Source organism: Solanum verrucosum, unplaced genomic scaffold (assembly GCF_900185275.1).
Source record: "Solanum verrucosum unplaced genomic scaffold, falcon-dt-bn FXZP01000474.1, whole genome shotgun sequence".
NCBI lineage: Eukaryota > Viridiplantae > Streptophyta > Magnoliopsida > Solanales > Solanaceae > Solanum > Solanum verrucosum.
In genome coordinates this window covers 131160-142562 of record NW_026020516.1, presented here as the reverse complement: position 1 = coordinate 142562, position 11403 = coordinate 131160, and the positions used below count along the sequence as shown (strand labels likewise).

Sequence of the window (11403 nt, the reverse complement as noted above, 5' to 3'; positions counted from 1 at the left end):
TCACGTTTTATATGCTGAATAAGATGAAATATCTCAGAATTAAATTTTAAATAAAATTTATATTGTATTTGATTTATAGTACTAAGCTATTTTATCTCATCTCCCATATGGAATAAAGAGAAACGAGATAAATTAATCCAAAGATGATAATCTCAAAATAATTTAATTTGTATATCAAACGACCCTAGAACAATAATATTGTATTACATGCCTAGCTAACTCACTACACCTCAAGGGTAATATTGTGTTATTCCTTCCATACCACCATATGGCACCATACTATTTGAGTAGTCAAAACACATTTTTAGGGGTGTTGTGTACACAACACTATCTTGTGAAGATATAGAAGTTGTTTTCGATAGACTTTCATTTCAAGTAAAACGTGTATTTAAAAAAAAAAAAGAATCAAGTATGTAAAGCAAATACATTAGTGAAGATTTTGAAGAAGAGAATAGTAGCAATATATAATGAATAATACGATAACTACGATAAAAGAAACAAGTAATACTAAAATCGAAAAATATAGCATAACTCATTATGATTATGTATGTTTTGCAGGCTGACTATGGTGTCACCTTATGGCTTCACCCAGTCCTCTGAAAACAATAATTAACAGAAGATACAAGTATCATACATACAAATAATATTGCTGACGTATATTATATACATATATGTGTATCTTAATGGAAATGTTCTAAAATAATATTCCAAGGGTTGGACGGTCTAAGATAGCTTGTTCTGCCCTCTTTTTTAGGATAAATTTGTATCCTTGTGTTATATTCGGAGGTAAGACCAAGCCCCCCTCTTGTGTGCGTATTCCGATATATTACACCCCAGACATGAAAATTTTAAAAAATAAAAATGGAAATGTTACATTTTGGGATTTGGTACTACTAGTCTTATATATGTTGCTAAATGTCAATTTTCCTGTCCCCGATTAATATGGATAATGAATTTATGATTAATAACCACTATTCATATGTTCTTTTTATTTCTAGAAATTCAATTTCCTCTTCAAGGTTTTTGATGGTTCTGAATTTGTTTTTTTGAATTTGAACATGAATGTTTTAGTTTGTAAAAGAATACCATTTCTTATGATTTGGGTGTTCTTATAATTAGTGACTTATATATAAACTGAAACTTCATAATGTTTTGATTATATCGCTCTCACCATAATGTTGGAATTAAGTATAGTTCAGTACTAGATGAATGTCTTGCTTTCAGAGGCGTATTCGGGATTTCGATAAGATGGGATAACGAAAAAATGCATCTTAAATATAAATTTGATCGGTTTGACTTTTAGGTTCTTAATATGAGCCATTAAATTTTTAAAATTACAGGTCCAAAATATATAATACTACAAGTTATAAATTTTAATATACATATTTAATTTACTTATATAAAAATTATACAATGCTAAAAAATTTAGGAATTTTTCAATATAACACACTTGAAAATTTTTGAAAGATCAAAGAAAAAAATAAAATAAAAATTAGTTGAAACGCCAAGTGTAACCAATAATCGCTTGGAGAGGTGTAACTCCAAAAGACAAGATAGATATAAGGTATGAATTTTTATCCTCACTTAGAGAGGTACACCCAAGCAACACTATATTATTATATGATACTTTGAATGTGGATTTACACATCTGTATTTAAATATTTTTTTAAAAAATATAACACTTCTATATATGATCTAGAAAGAAAAGCATGGATCCACGTGAACCCACGACACCCCCTCTAGATACGTCCCTTCTTGTGACACAAACGTTTGGGGACATATATATTAAGAAAGGTTTAAAAAAAAGTAGGAACTAGTGAGATTTTTTCAAATTCATATTTCTCTAATCTTGTTTTTTTTTTTTTTTGGCTTAAAATAATCTTGATGTCTCTTTGGAATGCGGAAGGAAAAGCAAATCAAAATACAAAAAGAATGTTTTCACAATAAGTATCCAACTTCTTTGAGTTATAAAGTTTAAATATTTGTAGACTCAATAAATGTTTCATCTTTTTGTGGATAAAATTATTTTATCAATGATTTTTCATGTTGTGAATGTATTTTGAGGTTGAAAATCAGGTTTATGTTACTCTATTCGTGTAGAGAATAGTTTTCTGTTCATTGCGTATATCAAATTAAACAACGTATCAGTAACATATTTGTTTTAAAAAAATTGTTTTAAAAACACAGATTGATGATACATTGAAGAATCAACAAGAAATGAAGGATGTTTTAGAACTCCAATCCTCAGATGCAAATACTCATCATACTGCAAAAACAACTGAGCATAAGAAGGTACTATTGTCATCGAAAATTTACTATTATTATACATCAACTTTGTATTGAGATACATCAAATTGTGTCAATAGGATACATTGCAGTTTAATTTGTGTGAATATGATACATATCACTTTTGTTACATCAACATTTTTTATAAATCAATTTCTGTGTATATGATACTTTGCATTTTTTTCTGTGTATATGATACATTTCATTTCAAGATACAAACCAATGTTGATACATTAAAGTTGTGTGTATATGATACATTGATACATCAGGAGTTTTTGAAACATTAAAAGTTGTGTGTAATTTGCAGTTTAATGTAAGCTGTGTTTGATACATTAACGTTTGTGTGTATATGATACTTTACAGTTTAATGTATCATTACTTGTACAATATGTTGTTATTCAGGATGATGCATCAGGACAAGTGCCTCAACATCTCTTTGAAGGAACAAGAAATGAAGATGCTTCAGATAAAGTACAACAGAACATCAGTCAATTTGTGCCAGATCCGGTTACATTTGATACATCGATAAAATTATTATTTATATTTTGATGTATCATTTATCTTTCATCTGGTTAATTAAACCTTATTAAAATATCAATTTAAATCATATAGGATTCTACCACATCTGGTACAATATCATCTGAAACTCGAGAAGCCATAGATACACTTATTGCTGATCTAGGAAATTGCCTATTCCTGCTAAACCAGTTAGTGCGGTAAATCCACAGAAGTTAATCGGCAACCACAGTTTCCTTTCGGACAGTCAATTACCCATTGATATTTCAATCACAAAGATTGTTGTTCGAAGCGATACAAATACTCCTCTGGCACGTAACATGATGCCTTAAAAAATATTCAAATCTCCTTATTTTGACTTCTTTTGGGTCAAGCGAAAAGGAAAAAGAGGTCTTGGAGGATGACATTCTTCCGTATTTTCCATTTGAAGGCTGTGGGACTACAAACCAACAACTGTCTTATCTGATTGATGAGTATATTCAGTTGATTAATAAAGGTCTTCTCAAAACTCATGCCAATAAGTAAGTTTTGTATTTATTTTTGATAATTTACTACAGTTGTTCTATTTTGTAATAATAACTCTTCAATACAATTAATAATACATGAAACCAACAAAGGATAAGTACAGAGCAAAAGCCTCTTCATTTGGGTTTGAGACGATGGAAATTATTGTTGTATTTTCAATCGACAAAAACTAATTCTATGCCATATCACAACTCAAAAAATATTGGATTGATCAGGTAAAGTTGCCATGTATATGTATATTTAATGTATCTAATACATTTATTTTAATGTATATGATACATTTAAGTATCATACACCACTACCAATCTATAACTTTTTTTTCATCATTTTTGTTTCCAAATGTATAATTATGTTTCTAATATTTTGTGTAGCACATCGATGTTGTTTTTTACTACCTTCATAAAAAATCAAAACTTCGCAGCATGAATCAATACAAATGCACAATAGTCAATTGTTTGTTCAATACACACATCCACAATACCCATGAAAGGTACTATAACACTGAGGCTGATGATGATATTAGTACCAAGAACACATTGATCGTGCGTCGGTTGTATGTGTACATGAGAGGTCAATCACCAACATCATGAAATAATTTTTAATACCAGCTGGATTACCATGGTATCTTGTGGACGATGTTTACATTCCAGTTAACTATGATGGACGATTCCATTGGGTGTTGGCTGTTGTTGAATTGAAATAGAGGTTGATACGTGTGTATGACTCTTTTCTAGGCACAAGAAAAAAGTATATTCTGGGGAGATAAAATTTTTATCAAGAATGCTACCTTTTTACCTCCTTGACAGTGGTTTCTTCGAAAAAACTGAGCGAACAAACTGGCAGAACTTGATGCATATAAGGACAAACAAATCGGTACACTTTTAGAGCTACATCATCCTTTCAATGTTGAATTCTCCCAAGACATCTTGCAACAAGAAAGTGATAGTCTGTAAGTATTTATATTCTTGACTATAATCATATGTGTAAGCTTTTTTTACAAATTTATATTCTGCATTTTGTTGTAGGGACTGCGGGTTATATGTAGCTACATTTGCAAAGTTTTTGAGTGATCAACTTGTTATACCACCTGATGGTTATGTTTCAAGTTATCTACACAATAGATATGCAACATTGTTGTGGAGATACGACAACGACAAGGCCAAGGGTGGATATATTAGTGTGAATGACGATCCACAAAAATCTAAGGGTGAATTCACAGCACCATCGGAAGAAGATTTGGTTAACATGTAGTACTCAACCATGTTTGCTTAAACATTGTTGTATGTTTTTTTTTTGTTTTTAAGACAAATTCACTTAAGTTTTAGACTGTTTCTCTAAAAACTTATTCATATTACAATATTTTGTTAATTATTAAAAATTTGTGTTTTCCATATATTGCTTTAGATACATTCTACGTTGTTGCTTTATAACGTTAAGCTTCACACTCCATACTGATTGAGTTAAAGTAATTTAATAGTTTAGATACAAAATTAAGTAAATGATACGTAAGTTTAATGTATATGGTACATGAATTTTATTCACCTATATCAATTACATACATGTATCTGGCACATGAATTATATCCATGTATATGATACATCAACACACAAATCGTAACAAACTATTAAATTGAACGACAACACTACTAAGAAAAAATGTATCAAAATTACTAATGTACCCAATTCAGTTTTAATGTATATGATTCATTACTAGTTTTCCTAGTATATGATACAACAAATGGTAATGTATACGATACATATCTTATACATTTGTAAAAGTCAAATTTGAGACACTTTATTTTGTTTAAATTATGAATCAAATAGTGAATCAATTTTTGATGCAATTACATAACAATTATTTTTCAAAGTTTATACGTTTAGAATTATTTATTTATTCAACAGTATAAGAATAATTTTATATTTAATAGAACATTGACACACAAATCTCAACAAATCATTTAGTTGAACAACAAATATCATAACAATTAATGTATTAAATTAGATTGTGTAAACAATACACTTTATTTAATCCAAATATTAAAGTGAAAAATCTCTACAAGTGCAATTTATTGAGCATGAACACAAATGTCTTTTTTTAACAAAAAAATTTCACTTCTCTTTCGGGAAGAAAGTACAAGTTCTCCTGTTGTGACCTTCTTGTCCATAGTGCCCACAAGAATTCTTGTTCACTGTTATCTTCTCATCCACATTTTTCTTTCTTCGTTTTCTTGGTCGTCCAACCAACCTTCTGTACCTAGGTGGCAAGACAATTTCATATAATACATAGTCTGGAACTGACCAATCCTCCTTATCTGGCATTGGAACCATTGCAACCTCATAAGTTTTTTCTAATGCATTAGGCTTGTAGTAATCAGAGCAATATGGGTGCATATTTATAATATTCTTGTGCTTTAAAACTGCAATTGCGTGTGCGCAAGGTATTTCATCTAGTTGAAATCTTTCACACGTACATACTTTCTGCTCAAGGCATACAATGTATCTTCTTCCATCTTCATACACTGAGAAAATATATTCAGACGATGGAACAACCTGAAATCACTAAGAAGTTATTGATACATTACATGAAATAACATTTTTGTATCCTTTCCAAAGCAATGCTGATCAAACAGTTAAATGATTCGAGTTTGTGATACATAAAATATAAAATTATGGATATTGATAAATACCTTCATCTTTTAACATTTAGATGCATTTACAATCAATACCTCCTCAAATCTTCTGCCCAATGTGTCCTTTGTATATGACGCTATTTCTCTATTTTTTATAGTTCCAAGAACCAAATAGAAGTCTAGCCTCTTTCAAGAAATCTAATATAGGTAACTGACGTGCCTCAACAAGGCAGCCATTGATACATTCTGCGATGTTCGAAGTCATCATTCTACCTCTGTTTATTGTTGAATGAACTCTCGACCACTTCTCATACCCAACATCCTAAAGATAATCTTTCACCCTATGATCAACTTATACCACCTTAGCCATTAATTTATCAAAATCCTCCTTTCGGTATGCCTTTGCCATTGAGTAGAATATATCATTTAGTGTGTTTTTGCTCCTTTTGAAGTTTGAACAGATATTCTTCCAAATGTGCCATATGCATGTACATTTGGGAACACAATGCTTACACTCTTCATAATACTTTCATTTTTATCTGATACAATACACATGTTTTCACGCTCACCAAATGCATTTTTCAATTGTTCGAAGAACCATGTCCACGAACAATCATTTTAAGTGTCTACAACACCATATGCCAACGTCAATACACAACCTAATTACAAAGCAAAACACATTTAACTACTTGATACATAACATTTACACTAAAGATACATTAATTATACATATAAAACGAGTTCACAATTATAACAGTATTACAAAAGTCACACCTGCACCATCGAGTGTGCTCGCTGATACAAAAGTACCTTTGTAAGCCCCACCAAGATGTGCACCGTCCACTACAACTACAAGTCTGCAGTAGTCGAACCCTCTCATCAATGGCCCAAGGCTATGAAAAGATACATGAATTCATTATTTTCTGACTTGTGCATCCTTATATATGAATTTGAATACATAGTATTTAACATGCATATGTATCTCGGTATGTGCCTATATCCATCTAATGGTTTACCCCTTAGCATTTGTAGTGCACGTTCCTTAGCATGCCATGCTTGCTGGTATGATATTTCAACCCCACAGAATTCTCGAATATCTTCAATTACATCTTTCGGCGTATGAATTCGTTTATGATTTACCAATTTAGGGGAAGTCACACTACTAATAAACCCAATTGTTGCTTGTACTTTTGTTAGTATCCTATCCCGCATTGGACACATATGTTCACTATTGAAGTATCTCACTTTGAATACATCAAATTTCTTTATGCACAAAGCCTTTAAACTCCAGCCACATTCATCACTGAAGCACACTAACACATACCTGTACAAATTTTTTCATCAGAATAATTCATATAACATATACATTTCAAATATACAATGTTACAGTGTTTCACAACTTGTCACATAATTATCCACATTAATGTATAATCCATAATAACGACCACACCAATTTTTTTACAATATTTTTATGTATCAGATTCACAAGTTTATCACGATACACCTAATCCAATAAACAATACTAATCCTACTAATAATCATTACCAATTTGTTCAAATCTCAAACACTAACAAACTTATCAATATAATACATATACTAATAATACTTATGTATCACACACATTAGCAAATAGAAGTGTATCATCATTCATATATCTAGAAACTGAAGAAAACCAATTCAAATTAGAGATCAAACACTTCAATACCTTTTTTTATCTGATCTTTTCACTCTGAAATTGAAGTTGTTCTTTATTTAATATTTCGCCATTACATCGATGAGTGTTGCTTTATCCTTATACAACTGACCTGTCTTCACATTTGTACTCTTCGAATAAGTTATGTAATTTGTAGCATTTAATTCTGAAATATAATATGAATCACAAATTCTTAATTCAATCATAGCAAGAGCTTCTATATCTCTTTCTATCCCTTCGACGCATACGATTTCTCCGGATGTACCATCAAAGTTATGTATCTCTCCACCCATTTTCTCTATTGTATCAATACATAGCGGATAAATTCTGAATCCAGGCTCATTCCTTTTTACTTCCAAATACAGTTTCACATCCATGTCGTTCTTGATTTTCAATGGACACGAGTTACCTACTACGATATATCGGATTTCAATATCTTTCCTAACATTATCGATATCCAACTCGGCTAAAATCAACGCTTTCAAATTCATAAATGTAATTGATTGCCCAACGACAATTCCATCAACTTTGTAACCTTCGTAATCAACATCGCTCACCCAAATTCCAGAATGCCGTAACAAAATTGATATATTCATCTTCTAAAGTTGCTTTCTTCAAGTTCTTAGAGTATATCTCAATTTTATGACGATAATTGTTGATAGATGGAGAAGGTCTAGTTTGAAATTTGAATTTCTGAATCAGTTACGTAATGGGATGGAAGGTTAACAATTTGTCATACGTGAATTATAGGAATTAAAATTATTAAAATCAAATTTACATTTTTCTTTCCTTTTTAAGCGCAACAACTCTTAATTAGAATGTATCATAACTAATGTATCCCGTAACTCCTTATGTACCCGACTGCTCATTATTTTAAGAGATTTATTGTAAAATGAAAATTAGAAGGGATAGGATGTTATTTATATCTTATACTATGTCATTCCTATAATTTATACTTTCTTTTAGAACTAGGTAGAGATGGCCCATGCAAGCACATGCCCAACGTTAAAATTTTTTTGTAAGCTGGATGTACACAAACATATACAAGCGGGCTAAATGCACGCACACAAACATATATAGGGAGAGATACTATTAAATAGTTGGCAATACATTTTGTTTGTAGTTGTGATTGTATTATTTACATTGGATATATTAACATCCTAATCCTTCTCAAATTTTAAATCCCTGAAATCATTCTCTTGAAGCCTTCTCTTCATGATATAAATGATCCACTTGCCCTGAAATGACCTACATTTTGGCAACTTTTCAGTGTTAGTCAACGTATCTCATATTTACTTCACACCCTAAAGCCGTGCATGGATATTTTGTTCATGGAACTGCTAATTAATATTCACAGTTTTATATTGGATACTAATCAATAGGGTAGGCCTAAGCACCACACTACACATATAGACACGAGCCTCCCTCGTTATCGTATGTGCGACTCTCACCTCATACGACTTGCACAAAAACTCTAAAATTCCTTACCTGCATTATATCCTTTGGAAGCTGACTTAGAAGCAATAGGATATCTTACCAAAGAAAGTGAAATTCAGTTCAAAACTGATATTTTATGAGAACAACAACTATGTAATAATACTTTTACTCAACCTCTTATACAAGTTGAAATGTGCATCAAACAAACATAAAGGACTGGAAGCTATTTCTTAGACTGGAAAAGCTTCATTCTATCCTCTCAAAAGCTCCTTCATTTTATTGAGGTCTCATATTTCATCAACATATCTATTTGCATCTCACCATAGAGTGTATCAAGTAAAAATAAATTGAATACGTTGTTGGACAAAAGTTGTATCTGAAGATGAAAATAGCACATACTTGTGTAGAGAATCCGTTGACTATTGAAAAAATGAAAGACATGTGTAGAGAATACCTTCCGATCTTCTTTTGTCATCTCAATAACAACATTAAAACATATCTAGTATAATTCTATAAGTGAATTCTAGAATTATGATGAAAGAAGACCAAATTAATTATCGTGTGTGACCAAAAAGCTTAGAATTGCAATATAGATGAATAAAAGTACAAACTAACAAAACAAAACTTGAATAATTTCAAACGTCAATTCAATGAGGTGAAGAAACTCCAAGCTAAGCCCACAACACTGAAAGACTTAACAAACCCAGAAAGTCTATTCAGTTGGAATCAAATGTTAGTAAAATTTTCTTCTGTTAAATTACATCAAGAACCCATATGAACAGAGAAATTCAAAAGAATCATGACGAAACAAGACCAAATTAATTATTGAATGTGACATAAAAGCATATCCGAGGAAACAACATTATGAAAATCCAAAAGGGGACAACAAACTACAAAATAACTATAACATCTCGAACCTCAAAATAAAGAAAATCCTAGTTGTCAGAAAAACTGGTGCCAGTACCGAAGGAACCACCCACGGACCATAGGTAGAACCACGGACCGTAGATGGGGTTTCGTCGTTAAGGCCTAAATATTGATGATCTCTGATCCCACCCATGGTAGACTAGTACGATCCGTGGTTAGACCGACGGACTGTAGGTGAGGGTCAACATCCAATTAGAGGGAATTTGTTATTGGATCAACTTCAAACGGTCATATCTTTTAGTACATAATGAATTAGGTGGCCCATGACCTATCAAGTTAAAGATAATTGAATCATCTTTCCAACGCCACTGAGTTTGCTAAAATTCCATCTCAGAGTAGCAAGTTATGCTTGTTTTAGTGAAGCCCTGTCGGGCAGACCATGAACCACAACCACGGACAACGGTTGGTAGTCCAAACGACGGTACGTAGGTCCCTCCGTGGATGGCCTGCGTCAGCTTTTAAGTTATGGTCATTTAGATCTTTTTCTTATGCGTTAAGGCCCTTATACTACGTTGTTTAATGCCTAAACTACTTCGTTTTACTGCGTCTAAGCCTAATAACTTAGTCAGATTAGCCAGAACCCTCATTCTCCAAAAATCATCCAAATTTGGAGCAAAAAGAAGAGGAAAAGTCAAGCAAACCTCCTAAGAACAAGCAATAGTGTTCATAAAAGTTGAGCCCTGAAATCAAAAGATTTCTCCGTAGATTTCATCACCAGGTATCTAGTGGGTTCATTTCATCCACTAGGTCCCTAGAAATCAGTCAGTTCTTTTATTCTCCATATTTTGTTTAAACCTAAGATTTTGAAATAGCATGTTTCTTTGAAAGTTTGTTTAGTTCCTTGTATGAAGCTCAAAACCCTAGTTGTGTAGATTCTCTAGTTAATGAATTGCACTTGCTAGGTTAGTTAAACAGATAATCATGCTCTAGATTTCGAATGATACATGAATGTGTTTTACCATCCTGGTAAGGCCAATGTAGTGGCTGATGCTCTTAGCTAGCAGTTTATGGGTAGTGTAACACATGTTGAAGAAGAAAGGAAAGAGCTTGCCAAAGATGTTCACCGGTTTGCTCGTTTAGGAGTTTGCCTTACAGACACATCATATAGTGGGGTGATAGTTTAGAATGGATCAGAATCTTCATTAGTAGCGGAGATTAAGGAAAAACATGATTGTGATCGTATATTACTTCACTTGAAAGGTGCAGTTCACCGACAGAAATTTAAGGTTTTTTTCCAAGGGGGACATGATGTACTTCGTTACCAGGGTCTCTTATGTGTTCCTAATATGGGTGAATTGAGGCAGCAGATCCTTACAGAAGCCCATAACTCCAGGTATTCCATTCATCCTGGTGCCACTAAGATGTATCATGATCTACGGGAAGTCTTTTG

General features: G+C 32.1%; 1 pseudogene; it reads right to left on the bottom strand.

Moving 5' to 3' along the window:
- Positions 1 to 5435: 5435 nt before the first annotated feature.
- Positions 5436 to 8245, bottom strand: LOC125809825 (uncharacterized; annotated as a pseudogene).
- Between the last annotated feature and the right edge of the window lie 3158 nt (positions 8246 to 11403).